At 37.8% G+C, this 14,745-nt stretch overlaps 1 protein-coding gene across 6 annotated transcripts in view; it reads right to left on the bottom strand.

Annotated features, from left to right (window-relative positions):
* MARCHF7 (membrane associated ring-CH-type finger 7) overlaps nt 1–14,745 on the bottom strand; it is a 54,975-nt gene that overhangs the window by 39,408 nt on the left and 822 nt on the right. The window contains exon 2 of one of the 6 annotated variants that reach the window (XM_011760698.3): nt 13,484–13,525. The exons of 2 other annotated variants lie outside the window; for them this stretch is intronic. The gene's annotated coding sequence lies outside the window, so the exon portion shown is untranslated. Of the gene's footprint in view, nt 1–12,451; nt 12,470–13,483; nt 13,526–14,745 lie in introns of those variants that run through there. 3 more of the 6 variants (XM_071072844.1, XM_071072843.1, XM_071072842.1) reach the window with 3 other exon arrangements.

The raw sequence follows: 14,745 nt of genomic DNA, 5'->3' as shown, positions 1-14,745 counted from the left end.
TACATTACCCACCCAATTCTTGGTCACTGGTTTAAACACAAGTACCTTTCTTCTCTGCATATGTTTCTATTTCATACATACTTTTCATACTACTATGCATTTTAATTTGTTTACCTTTCTATTTCCCCATCTCAACAATGAATTTTCTAGGTCAGAATCATTTAAAGTATTTTAAAATCACTGCCTGGGATATGAATGAACTTTCTTTTTATTTACCACTCACAGTAGGATCTCTTAATTATAACAAAAATAATAGCAACAGCTGATATTTATTAAGTTTTATATGCACGGTCTGACAGTAAGGACCTTCTGATTAACTGTTAGTTCACTGAATCTGCAGACCAACCCTGTGAGACAGGTACTATATTATCTCCACTTTATAAATAAGAAAACAGGCACAGAGAGTTTAAGCAATTTGTACGTGATCACAGAGCTAATAAAGTGTTTCTCAAAATGTTTCCAAAGACTGTTTATGGTACCACTGGAAAATGATACTTTAAGTAAAAAAGTCAATCTATAAATCTACACATAGAGTATGATTCTATTAATGCAAATAAAATGAATAAAACTTCTAAGAAAAAAAAAAACCAAAATGCTAAATTTATTTTGTGGAACTGAGTGCTTTCCACTTTATAGATTAATAATTTCCAACTTTTCCTTACTAAACATTTCCAAACCCAGGACAAAAATAATGATTACCCATGCCTGATTATTAAATATATATAAATGGAATCATACAATAAGTACTCTTTTGTATCCAGCTTCATTTGCTCAACATTATATTTGTGAGATTCATCTCTGTTGTTGCATGCAGTTTTAAGTTCACTCTAATTTCTTTACATAGCATTCCACTATATGAATGCACACAATTTATTTTCCCATTCTACCATGAACGTACACTATATTGTTTCCATTTGGGAGCTGTAATAGTGCTACTATAAAGACATTACTACTATAATTTAAAAAGCTTTTTTTTTTTTCTGAGACAGAGTCTTGCTCTGTCGCCCAGGCTAGAGTGAAGTGGCACGATCTCCGCTCACTGCAAGCTCCACCTCCCGGGTTCACGCCATTCTCTGGCCTCAGCCTCCAGAGGAGCTGGGACTACAGGCGCCTGCCAAAACATTTGGCTAATTTTGTGTATTTTTAGTAGAGACGGGATTTCACCATATTAGCCAGGATGGTCTCGATCTCCTGACTTTGTGATCTGCCCGCCTCGGCCTCCCAAGGTGCTGGGATTAGAGGCATGAGCCACCGTGCCTGGCCTTAAAAAGATTTTAAAATATTCTGAGGCAAGGATTTACAAGGCCTCTGACTGTATCTCATATAAGTGGAATCATACAATATTTGTCTTTTCATAATTGGCTTATTTCCCTTACCCTAACGTCCTCAAAGTTCATCTATATTGTACCATATGCCAGAATTTCCTTCCTTTTTATGGCTGAACATTATTGCATTGTATGCATAGTATGCATAGTCATGCATCACTCAAGAACAGGAATACATTCTAAGAAATGCATCTTTAGGTGATTTCGTCACTGTGCAAAAATAACTGTGTATATACACAAACCTGAATGGTATACTCTAATACCTGGATTATATGGTATAACCTATTGTTTCTAGACAGCAAACCTGTATAGCATGCGACTGTACTGAATACTGTAGACAACTGTAATACAATGGTAAGTATTTATATATCTAAACACAGAAAAGATACATTAAAAATAATTAAGAATAGTCAAATCATAGAGAAAGAAGATTGGTGGTTGGCGGGGGATGGGGAGCTGTTTAATGAGTGTGAAATTTTGGTTTTACAAGATGAAAAGAGTTATGGAGATATATGTTAGTGATGCTTGCACAACATTATGAAGGTCTCCAATAATCCTGAATTGTACACAAACATGGCTGAGATGGTAAAATTTATGTTCTCTGTATTTTATCACAAAAAAATAACAGATTGGGGGGATGGTGCATGTGGTCAGACAGCAAGCTGTTGAATTAACACCTGTATCTGGAGCAGCGGAACCTCAGATTCTTCCCCAGTTCCATTCCCCTAAAGATAGAATATTTATTCTCTGGAGAATAAAGATTTCCTAGATAATACTCTTGTGTCCTCCACGCCTCCCATCTCCCACACACGACGTACAATCACCTCTGCAGGAGTTTAGACATGGGTCAGTCTAAGGAATAAAAGAAAATTTATACACTCAATATTGAGACCCAAAGACTCTTTCATGGTCCTGTTTCTACAATGCCGTCAGGAGACTAAGGGATTCTACTCTTGGATCACCAAACACCAGTGACAAGATTTCTGAATGTCATTTGAAATGTCTTCACTTCAATAGCTAGCCTTTCACTAAACCATTCTATCCTACAGCAAAGGCTGCTAGTCACCAAGAGTTTCTCATCAGGACTTTTAGTGCTTCCCTCTAACTGACAAACATCAAGGACTACCATGTAATCAAGGAAGGCCTCCAATACGAAAGAAGGACCAAAGTAAACAATAGTAACAACAAAACTTTAAGATGCTGCAGGGAGAGGAAAATTTGGGGGAAAGGGGCTTATTTCTATCCTCACAGAGATCAAATAACATTCATTCATTGGGACGAAATGTTTGCAATCTACCCATCTGACAAAGGGCTAATATCCAGAATCTACAAAGAACTTAAACAAATTTTATAAGGAAAAAATCAAACAACCCCATCAAAAAGTGGGCGAAGGATATGAACAGACACTTCTCAAAAGAAGACATTTATGCAGCCAACAGACACACAAAAAAATGCTCATCATCACTGGTCATCAGAGAAATGCAAATCAAAACCATAATGAGATACCATCTCACACCAGTTAGAATGGTGATCATTAAAAAGTCAGGAAACAACAGGTGCTGGAGAGGATGTAGAGAAATAGGAACACTTTTACACTGTTGGTGGGACTGTAAACTAGTTCAACCATTGTAGAAGACAGTGTGGCAATTCCTCAAGGATCTAGAACTGGAAATACCATTTGACCCAGTCATCCCATTATGCAAAGGATTAGACCCAAAGGATTATAAATCATGCTATTATAAAGACACATGCACAAGTATGTTTATTGCTGCACTATTCACAATAGCAAAGACTTGGAATCAACCCAAATGTCCATCAATGATAGATTACATTAAGAAAATGTGGCACATAGACACCATGGAATACTATGCAGCCATAAAAAAGGATGAGTTCATGTACTTTGTAGGGACATGGATGAAGCTGGACACCATCATTCTGAGCAAACTGTTGCAAGGACAGAAAACCAAACACCGTATGTTCTCACTTACAGGTGGGAATTGAACAATGAGAACACTTGGACACAGGGCGGGGAACATCACATACTGGGGCCTGTCATAGGGTGGGGGGAGGGGGGAAGGATGGCATTAAGAGAAATACCTATTGTAAATGACAAGTTAATGGGTGCAGCACACCAACATGGCACATGTATACATATGTAACAAACCTGCAAGCTGTGCACATGTACCCTAGAACTTAAAGTATATAAAAAAATTCATTCATAAAATAAGAACAGGATGGGTGAGAATACAAAGACAGCATAATCAAGAGCTTATGGAAATTCAAAATGCCATATACTTGTTAAAATGAGATACACTGAAATAAATTCAACATAAGGATTGGGAGTAAGCTGCAGAAACCTCCTGGAAAGCAGAACCAAAACAAATAGCAAATGTAACATGAAAAAATTATCCAAAGTTATCATTTGACTGTGGTTACAGAAAAAGGAAATATAGAGAAAATTACCAAATAAACTTTTCTAGAAACGAAGAACAGAACTCTCCAAATTGAAAGGGCTCAACACTACGTAAGAAAAAAGACCAACACTAAGCACAATATATCACCGTGAAACTGCAGAAACCAGAAGTAATGGAAAGATCCTGTAAGTTACTAGAATGGAAAAAATGGGTCACATACAAAGAGAATGTAATCAGAATGGCTTAACAGCAACAATAAAGACTTAAGACAATGAAATAATGCTTATAATACTGAGAAAAATGTTTAGCCTTGAATTCCAATCTAGCAAGTAAATTTGAAGTGGAGAACAGAACATGTTTTTCAGACATGGAAGGTCTCAACAAAACAAAACGACCAAAAACACAACCAGATGAAGCTAAATGAAAAGCATGTCCTAGAAATAAGGGAGTGTGAGGCAGGAAATAACAAGATACGAAACTCAGGAAGGAGCAATAAAGGGGAAGTTAAGGAGGATGGTATGCAGAAAGCATGGGAAGCAAACAATTCAGACTGGAGCAGGACCTCAGGTAGCAGAAATTCTAAGGAAAAAAAAAAGCATCACATGGAAACTATATCTCATTGGCATGTGGTAGAGATGACGGTATAACTAGCAAAAAGAAGGTAATTTTAAGAATTAATTTTTTAACTTGGAAAAACTTAGCTGTTCATGAAAGGAGGCATGATTGTACTAGGTGAGCTCTTTAATATTTATATACTCATAATAATGTAAATACAGACTACTCAATCAATTTGTTACATATTGTGAGATGGAAGTGGGCAGTGGGAAATAAGAATGGTAGGAAACAATGAAAAACCATGAAATAACCATATAAGCACCCTGTTTAGAAAAATAAAAGTATGTAAGTCCTAAAAGAAATAGTAAATAGTAGTGGGGCACTGCCTTTGCAAAGTGGGACTAGAGATGGGGTAAAGGGTAAGGAAAAGGACTGCTCTTTTCCTTAGAAGCAGGATGACCATATTTCCCTATTTGCCCAGAACAGTCCTAGTTTATGTGCTGAAAAATTCTAATTTATGCTTATTATCCCAGAAAAATTATTAGTAGTGCCTACGCTGTCTCTTAAAAGTGGCCTCATTTGGATGATAAAGCTTATGGTCACCTAAATTATAAATCTTTTCTACCATCGGCTTTTTACAAACTATATACGTATTTGGTAAGTCGATACAAAATACTTCATTAAAATAAGAGGTAAATCCTGAACTGGAAATTTAAAAAGGCATTCATTAGGGGAAAGAATATTAATGGTTAAACATTGACAATGCAAAAGCCCACGAACAATTTAACAAGTAGCAGATGTGGTATTTTATCAAGGTAGCTAAGAAGACACTAAAGGTATATGCAATCTGAGAATTTTTGGGAAACAAAATGCTTTAAAAGACATACGCCAATATTAAGTTCTACGACAATAGTGCTTCCTAATAATACCTCTCATGGTTTACTCTGACTACATTTATACCCAGTTCTTACTTGTAGAACTAAACTAATCTAGTAGGAAATCTGCTTAAAACAAACCTCCTTGGGAGAAGGCAAAGAGGCAGAGTCCTCTGAGAGAGATAATTTGATACTGTATGAAACTATTTTTGGCAACTCCTCCACATAAATTGATTGAATTTTGACAATGTAGGTGTTACAGGAAAACTTACGTAATTTGGTTGCATAAGTTGTAGGTCAAAAGCACAAAATATAGTGAAGAACAAAAATGTGCAGTCCTTGAGAAACTTCTATCGAATCACTTAGAAGGTTCTAAGATGCATCTTTTTAAGTTCATTCATTCATTTAACCAAGTTTTTTGGATACTCATGCACTAAGCACAGTAATTAATACTCAGCAAGCGAATGAGGTAGGGGGATAACACTAAACATTCTGAGATGGTGCCTGTAAAGAAACTGTAGTCTAATAGGGAACAAACTACACAAATAATTACATAACTTCAATAGCTCTAAGTGCTACAAAGGAAAAAGTATATAGGCTGGGTGTGGTGGCTCACAACTGTAATCTCAGCACTTTGGGAGGCGGAGGTGGATCACTTGAGGCCAGAAGTTCGAGATCAGCCTGGCAAACACAGTGAAACCCTGTCTCTACTAAAAATACAAGTTAGCCAGGTGTGGTGGCACGCGCCTGTGATCCCAGCTACTCAGGAGGCTGAGGCACAAGAATCACTTGAAGCCGGGAGGTGGTCAAAAACAAAACAAAAAAAAGAAAAAGGTATAAGCAAGAGCAGACCAGTGGAAAGAGGCATTTGAAGCTTAATGTTTTAAACCAAGACTTAAAAACAGTGCAAAAAAAGTTCACACGTACACTCTTTCTTCAATGGTCAATGAAATGGTCTTTCCTTCTGTCACTATATCATGTTTTTTAAAATTCAGATTTCATTTCAGAGCTGGACAGTTAGGCTATCTTCCTGTCCGGTAATAAGAAACTTATGACCAGGGCTGATTTTGCAGGTGTGGGCTCTGAGCTTCATTAAAAGTTTTGCAACTGCCATAGTGAAGTACGCCTCACTGAAGTCCCAGTCATGATAGATCCACTAGAATTTTATGCTCATATTCCTCATTAACAAGTCTATGACTGAGGAAGGCAAGGCACTGACAAGAGGCTACACTTTCTATTCTCCAGAATTGGTACTGAGTGTGTAAGGAATGTAATTAGCTACAAAGCCACAAAAAAAATCATATGATTAGTATTTGAGATTTTTCACTTATTGAACTTTTTGACTTGTGAGATGAAAGTTTCTGGATGAAGATTCTCTGAAGCTGATAATGTAGCTGCTAGTTTACCTAATAAGACATACTTTTACTCTGTTAAGTATGCCTTCACCTTAAAGCATTTTAATAGTGGCTGACACAGCAACAAGAGTAAAAAACCTGTATTCATACCAATTCAACAATTTATGTAGTCCGTCTGTATCTCACAAACCTGTGGGCTTGCTTTAGCTACAAAAAAAATGAACTGTTTTTTAAATAGGTGACTCCATTCCTCTGGGCATCCTAAGAAACTCTGAAGAAATCCAGGACATAAACAAGGTAAGGACTCTTAACAGGCCACCTCCTCACAATAAGGTGGACTCCAAAAGACCACAACCTCAGATTAAGAGTTAAGCTATTAGGCCAGGCGCAGTGGCTCATGCCTGTAATCCCAGCACTTTGGGAGGCCGAGGAGGGCAGATCACAAGGTCAGGAGTTTGAGACCAGCCTGGCCAATGTGGCGAAACCATCTCTACCAAAAATACAAAAAAAAAAAATAGCTGTGCGTGGTGGCTCGCATCTGTAATCTCAGCTAACCCAGAGACTAAGGCGGGAGAACTGCTTGAATCTGGAGGCAGAGGTTGCAGTGAGCCAAGATCATGCCACTGAACCCCAGCCTGAGCAACACAGCAGGACTCCGTCTTGAGGGGTAGGGGAAAGCGTTAAGCTATTAATAGAAGTAAACCAGCTCTTGTGCAAATTTGCAGCCCAAGTTAATGTTGCCTGCTTGGTAAATGGAAGTTCAAATCCTGAATTTGGTTTAAGGTGGTCCCAATTCAGTAATCCACCAGGAACATGGCAGAAGCCAACATAAATCTTGCTAAAGGAATATGCCTTCATGCTAACTTTCAAATTATTTCTACAAGTAATTTTTCAAGTATAACGAACAAAGGATAACTAAGTATACAGCAAAATAAGATACCACAAACAAGGTCTTCGAGACACAAGATGAGAGAAAAAAATGGAGTAGCAAAACATCAACTCAAGCATTTTAGGCAGATTATAAAACTATGCTTTGTGTGTTTAAATAAAGAGAAGTTTGAAAAATACAGGCAAGCAACAGGAAACTGCAATAAGAGCACTTTTTAACAAATACACAATAGCCATAATATAAACAATACTACGAGGATAGGACACCCAAAATGGAAGACATTATGTAAGATAATTGGCCTCGACTCCAGAAATCCTCCATGGCTGGGTGTGGTGGCTCATGCCTGTAATCCCAGCACTTTGGGAGGCGAGGCAGGAGGATCACGAAGTCATGAGTTCAAGATCAGCCTGCCCAATATGGTGAAACTCCATCTCTACTCAGAACACAAAAACTAGCGGGGCATGGGGTCACGTGCCTGTAATCCTAGCTACCTGGGAGGCTGAGGCAGGAGAATCGCTTGAATCCAGGAGGTGGAAGTTGCAGTGAGCCGAGATCACACCACTGCACTCCAGCCTGGGCAACAGAGCAAGACTCTGTCTTGGGTTGGGGCGGGGGGAACTCCTCCAATATTCTTGGCCTCATACTAAGCACTACGCAGTGGCAGTCCACTACTGGAATACTCTGAGGGTAAATAAAGCAATAATAAAGCTCATACCCATCTCAACTACAGACAAAACAAAGTCAACCCATCATACTGATACCCCAACAGAAGTAGAATATGCCCATATCAATGCATAAATATTATTTATCTCAGTCTCTAATCTGTTCTTAGTTTAGCATTTAGTCAAAACTTGTACGATGCACAAAAATGCAAGGAAGAAAAAATCAATCCATTAGCAAGAGATAAAATGGCAGAAGCAGACCAAGATTCGGCCCCAATGTCAACAAATGAGCAAACTGATGGGCTTAACAGTAGACTAGGTAAAACTGAAAAACTGGGGAAGGAGGAAATAAGCTAGAAAAAAATCCCCTCAAACTCAATTAGTATTAGGATTATTAAAGGAAGAGACATGTTGGCTCCATGGGTGAGGACCCAAAGTCATGGAAATGGATAAAAGGCAGATTCAACACAAACTTCTTAAGTCAGAAAGGATTTACCTAACAACTGGGAAAGGAGGGAATTATTTATAATACTGATGAAGAACAAACATTTTACTGTTTTTCTTTCAGGGGGTTGGGAGGGGGTGGGGGGGTAGTTAACAAAGCACACCAAGATTAGTTGGTTTTAAAGAATGAGCTGTCTGGACGGTTGTGGTGCCTTCCAGCACTGTGGGAGGCCAGGGCGCAGGACTGTTTGAGGCCAGGAGTTCAAGACCAGCCTGGGTAACACATTGAGACCCCGTCTCTACAATAAAGAATAAGCAGACCAGCCTGGCCAACATGGTGAAACCCCGTCTCTACTAAAAATACAAAAAAAAATTTAGCCGGGTGGTAGTGGTGCATGCCTGTAATCCCAGCTACTCGGGAACTGAGGCAGGAGAATTGTTTGAGCCTGGGGAGGTGAAGGTTGTAGTGAACAGAGATCGTGCCACTGCACTCAGAGTAAGACACTATCTCAAAATAATAATAATAATAATATTAAGCAATCAATCAGAAGTGCCCAGAAGGTCCAGTAGAATGCTGTAAATAAAGTTTTGAAAACACGAGAGCAGTGTGGCTGACAGTAAATTTTTCAGTTACATACACTGATTTATTTACTTTTTTCCAGATATATATGCTACCTGCTTGCCTTCTACTTGTACTGTACCTTCTATTTGGCACTCTTCCCACCAACTTATCTCTAGTAGAATTTGGGATACTATGAAAAAGTAAACTGAAAAACTTCAGGCAGTTTAAGAAAACATTAGGAGGAAAGGAGTTCTACCAATTACCCTACTTATGATTAAAGCTTTCTCTAACCATAACCACAAGCTGCCTACCAGGTAGAGCTTGGATTTTTAGTTTACCAAATTTGGAAAGCTGTGAATTCCTAAAAGCAGTACAATGTCCAAAAGTTTTTCTTTGATTCTGCTTATGAAGATTTTTCTCAAGTATTATGTATCCCCTTCCATTATGCTACAGATCACTGTGTCCCATTATTACAATAATGGCCTTGTTCAGATATGTCAAGAGTCACATAGTAGTCATAAAATAACCAGCCTAACAAAAATGCCTCAGCCCTATTAACACATGCTACCTCCCACACCTAAAAGTCTTTTCCTGTATGTTAATGTATTAATAAATATGTATTTAATATATTAATAAAATTTGTATCACATTTTTTTCCAAAATAGAAAACTGAGGCTAGGCTAGGCAGGAAGTAAGTTAATCTTTGTCTAATTTTGCACATCAGCCAATTTCTATTTGTAGAAATATGCTAGTTGAGTGGAAGCTTTAAAGTCTGCCCCTCACTTGGTATGCTTGGGTATGACTCTAGATATAAACAAATGCTTAATCTCCTCACCTATAAAATGGTGAAAATGATAGTATCAACTTCACAGGTATATTGTGAAGTTTGCTGGCACACAGAATGTGTTCAGCAAATACTAGCTGTTATTAACCAATACCATCAGTGTGAAGGTTTTCATATAAACAGCTCAGTAGAAATTTTGTTGGCTTTTTCATTATTTGAAATTTGTCTTTAACACATAGTAAAACATCTTTCAAAGTCATTCAGATTTACGTACAGGATATTCACTGCAGGGTAAAGAAACCTATACAGGATTACTTATATTAAGTGTATGCATTAAACAATTGGAAAGAAATAGCCATTTTTATCATTTTACTGTTATCTCAGGTGATGGCATTATTGATGTGTTTTTTTTCTTCTTTATACTTAGTTTTAAAAAAATTTCTTTAACGTACTTTGTTAATTGAGGGCAACAATTATTTGCCAGAGGAAAAGGCATTTTTTAAATAACTTGTATTACATAAGTTCTAAGGAGAAGAATTCCCATTCTAACTTGCTGGTTTACAGCCTTAGTAGCTACATACCACAAAGTAGTAAATACTAAGTAATACTCTTCTAGTAAAGACTAAGTAAAAGATAAAGTTAAAATACCTCACAAAACGAAGTTCAGATTACCTGAGGATGACTTAAAAGTTTTTATCACGAAAAATTTTAAACATACACAAATAATGATCTTCCATGTACCAATCAAGTCTTCAACTATTATCCATATTCAACCTCTCTAACCTATTTTACCAACCACTCTATTATTTTAAAGCAATCCCAAGCATGACATTTTTGAGGCTATCTATTCTTATAGTGGTCTAAAGAACCTATGGTAAATTACAAAATATGGCTACAAATTTCCCCCATCCTAGTATTAGCCCCCTTTGTAATGCAATGTTGCTGCTCTGCCTAGGATGAGGCAGTCTTACTTCCCCACCCCAGTCTTGCGTGACTAAGAGAATGGATTGTGACATTGTAAGATTTGCAAGGTTGTAAGAGGTCTTACAAGCTTCCCTTAGAATGCTGTCCCAAGACTCCTGTGTCATAAATGATCACACAGAGCAAGGCCTATATGTCCACCAACACTAGCTGCCAAATATGAGTGATGCCATCTTGGACCTCCCAGCCTGGGAAATCCTCCAGCTGAATGCTGGTACATGAGGAGCAAACCCCGGCGAAATCGGTAGAACTGCCCAACAGGCACCTAGAACTGTAAAAACCAGTTGTTTCAATCCACTAGGTTTTGAGGTGGTTTGTTATGCAGCCATAGAGCAAAGCTTCATAACTTATCCTTATTTTCTACTGTTACCATACTATTATCTTATGCTGGCAGTCTCTGTAAACTCTGATTTTAACTGAGTCTAACTGGGGAATTATCTTAAATATCCAAGGAAGATTACAAGTATTGAATTACTAAAAGTACACCACTACTATAGGATAAACTCATGGCACATAGGCCAGAGTAACCACACAAAATACCAATGTAATCTTTCTTTCTTTCTTTTTTTTTTTTTTTTTTTGGAGACAGGGTCTCACTCTGCTGCCCAGGCCAGAGTGCAGTGGTGCAATCACTGCAGCCTCGACCTCCTGGGTTCAAGTGATCCTCCCACCTGGGCCTCCTGAGTAGCCTGGACTATAGGCACGCACCACCATACCCAGCTAGTTTTTGTATTGTTTTTTCCTAGAGACAGGGTTTCTCCATGTTGCCCAGGCTGGTCTTGAACTCTTGAGCTCAAACAATCTGCCTGTCTCGGCCTCCCAAAGTGCTGGGGTTACAGGAGTGAGCTACCATGCCTAGCCCCAATGTAATATTTCAAGAGTCTCGCAGAAATACAAACACACAGTTACAATTTCATTATTTACGTATACTTTGCATATCCTTTTCTTAAACAAAAAAAAAATTTGCTTCTGAGGAATTTTTTTTTTCTTAGTGGGAAATCATAGTAAACATGGAGACTTGGAAGCTAAGGGTGGGTCAATGAGGGAATCACTTTGAAAGTATACAACATTTTGGGCCTTAAAATGAAAAAGTGTCTCTTAATTTTTAGCTGACAAATATTTAAAACACAAAAATATGGTATGCCCAAATCTTAAAAAATTAGAAAACACTTTAACATCCCATGAGAAAATATGACTATGATGTTAAGTCTACACTACACCACTTTAAAAGACAAACTGTTCTCCTTGAAGTGAATTTAATCTGCAAGCATCAAGTTTCGATCTTCATTCAATGAGTGGAAACCATTTTAGGGTTCTTTCTACAAAGTGTGAAACATCACACTAATGTACAATGATCATAATGGAAAGATAACTACTTTTAAGGTTCAAAACTTGCCTTCTTTTTAAGCTGTTGACAAAAATGGGTGTAGAGCAGCAAGCAGGTGATTTTAAAACTGTGTTCGACTTACCTAGTCTAACCAGTAGAGTCAGAGAAATATATATGAGGGCAGGAAAAACCAGCTCTGACCATGTAAGTTCATGCCAGGGCAGAAAAGTTGAAAATTAAGATTAATGAAAATTAAACCCTGGCATGCTGTTACTCACACTCAGGCCTGTAATCACAGCACTTTGGGAGGCTGAGGTGGGAGGATTCCTTGAGCTAAGGAGTTGGAGACCAGCCTGGGAAACATGGTGAAATCCTGTCTCTATAAAAAAATATAAAAATTAGTCAGACATGGTGGCGTGACAAGCTACCTAGGAAACTGAGGTGGGAGAACTGCTTGAGTCTGGGAGACTGGGGCTGCAGCAGCCTGAGAAACAGAGTGAGACCCTGCCACAAAAAAAAAAGAAAAAAAATGTATTAACCCCCCTAACCTAAACTCTCAAATTATAATTTCATCCTCCCCAATCTCAGACTTTTTGGCTTATCCTATTATTAGGAAATATTGTATATTAAGATAAATTTTTTGACAGCAATTGAATTCTGCTTTGGTGAATTCGAGAAATCTTAGTATGAACTTAAAATCTAATTCCTTTTAAATTGTAATCATTCTAATACGATCAGTTGATTCACTTATTTAACAGTTAAAAGCTTCGTTAATTTAATTTGTTGTTTAAAAGTGAAGTCTAATGCAACACCGCGCATTTCATTCATGCATGTCCCACTGTTCTTTATTACTGGCACTTAATTATCTGTGGTAACAGAAAGATGTATCAGCAAAGATCATCTAAAAAATATTTTTATTTTGTTAAGGAACACAATAGCTCTCCATTCCACAGCATAGAGCACTAACTTTATTTTTATTTTTTTAGACAGGGTCTCACTCTATGGCACAGGCTGGAGTGCAGTGGAGCTATATCATACTTCACTGCAGTCTCTCCAACCCGTGAGCTCAAATGATGGTCCTGCCTCAGCAGCCCAAGTAGCTAGTAGTAGCAGTGTGCACCACTACACTCGCACCATCATGCCCGTAGAGATGGGGTCTTTGTGGCCTGGCTGGTCTCGAACTCCTGGCTTTAAGCGATCCTCCCACCTTGGCCTCCCAAAGTGATGGGATTACAGGAGTGAGCCACCACACCCAGACACTAATTTCCTAGTACAGTACAGAAAGTCTTTTATGTCAGGCTCTGACTTACCATTCAATGTATGTTTCAGCTACAGGAACAAATCATGAATTCCTAAAACAAACCATAATATCATGACTTTGCACAGTTTCTTTATCAAAGTCCTAGTGATCTTTCACATCTTAGTTCAAGCAATAAATAAATCCTGTAAAATTTCCAAGAGTAAGCACCCCTCCCCTATGCTCCCACAGAATTACTGTACAGTCATACTAAGATAATAATAGTTGTTTATACATTAGTCTGATGACTAAACAGTGAGTTGTGGAGGGCAGATGCCACATCAAGCTCATTCTTGTAATGTGAAGCTCTCCATAATTTGTAATTTGACTACAACAAATTACAAATTATCCAAAAATGTTTAAAGATATTTGACAGATTTTGCATTACAAAATTATTTTCCAACAATAAAATGTCCAAATGTAGACAATTCTTGAACATAAAGCAGATAAAGAGTTGTGTAAGGTGGGTATGGAGCGGACTAAAAATTGGCTACATGAGAGTCATGGATGACTTCTGGGTCCAGTTTGTTACCTGACACCTTCATGTAGAACATAATCTGGGCATTCTCGTGCTTTATCTGGGAAAATAAGCCCTCTTCCAAAGTGGCAAAAAAAAAAGAAATCATTTGTACTTGAATAAGTAGGAATTGTTATTCAAGACATCTGACCCAGCATGAAACTGGAAAAAAACCAAGATTAGTATTATGTCTCCCCAGTGACTGCTTCACACACCACCTCAGCAAATTTAATCCTCTCTAGAAATGAACTGCCATGTTTTTGAGACAATCTCATGAACATAAACAACTACGGCAAAAATGAAAACTCAAACCCAGGTCTTCTGAGTCTGGTGCTACTGCCTCATGCACCAGTCCTGTCTCCCGAAATGCTGTAGAGCTGTTAAATAAAAATATTATACTGACCTCATTTCTCAAACAAACTTTTTGCTACCTCAAGAAAAAGATCTAGTTACACTACATGTGTTCCTTCTTAATAACTGTACACTACTGGATTTTTAAATCCAAAATTCGTATTTAACCCTGCATCTTGGATCTGGACAGAAACGTGGAGATTTAAAATAATATATAACCATAAAAACATCTAATCAATCGTATAAAATAGGGGAAAAAACCTCGCCAAATTCAGCTTTGACACATTTAACTAATAGTACCAAACAACATTAGTCGTGACGAATTTATTACCCAGATAGAGACTTTCCCAATATATTTACTTTGGTACTTGGGAAAAAGTATTAAGTGCAGCATTTTGGGGTGAGTG

The sequence above is a fragment of the Macaca nemestrina genome, chromosome 11 (assembly GCF_043159975.1).
Source record: "Macaca nemestrina isolate mMacNem1 chromosome 11, mMacNem.hap1, whole genome shotgun sequence".
Lineage (NCBI taxonomy): Eukaryota > Metazoa > Chordata > Mammalia > Primates > Cercopithecidae > Macaca > Macaca nemestrina.
The sequence above is the reverse complement of the archived record's forward strand: the minus strand, read 5'-3'. Positions and strand labels throughout refer to the sequence as shown.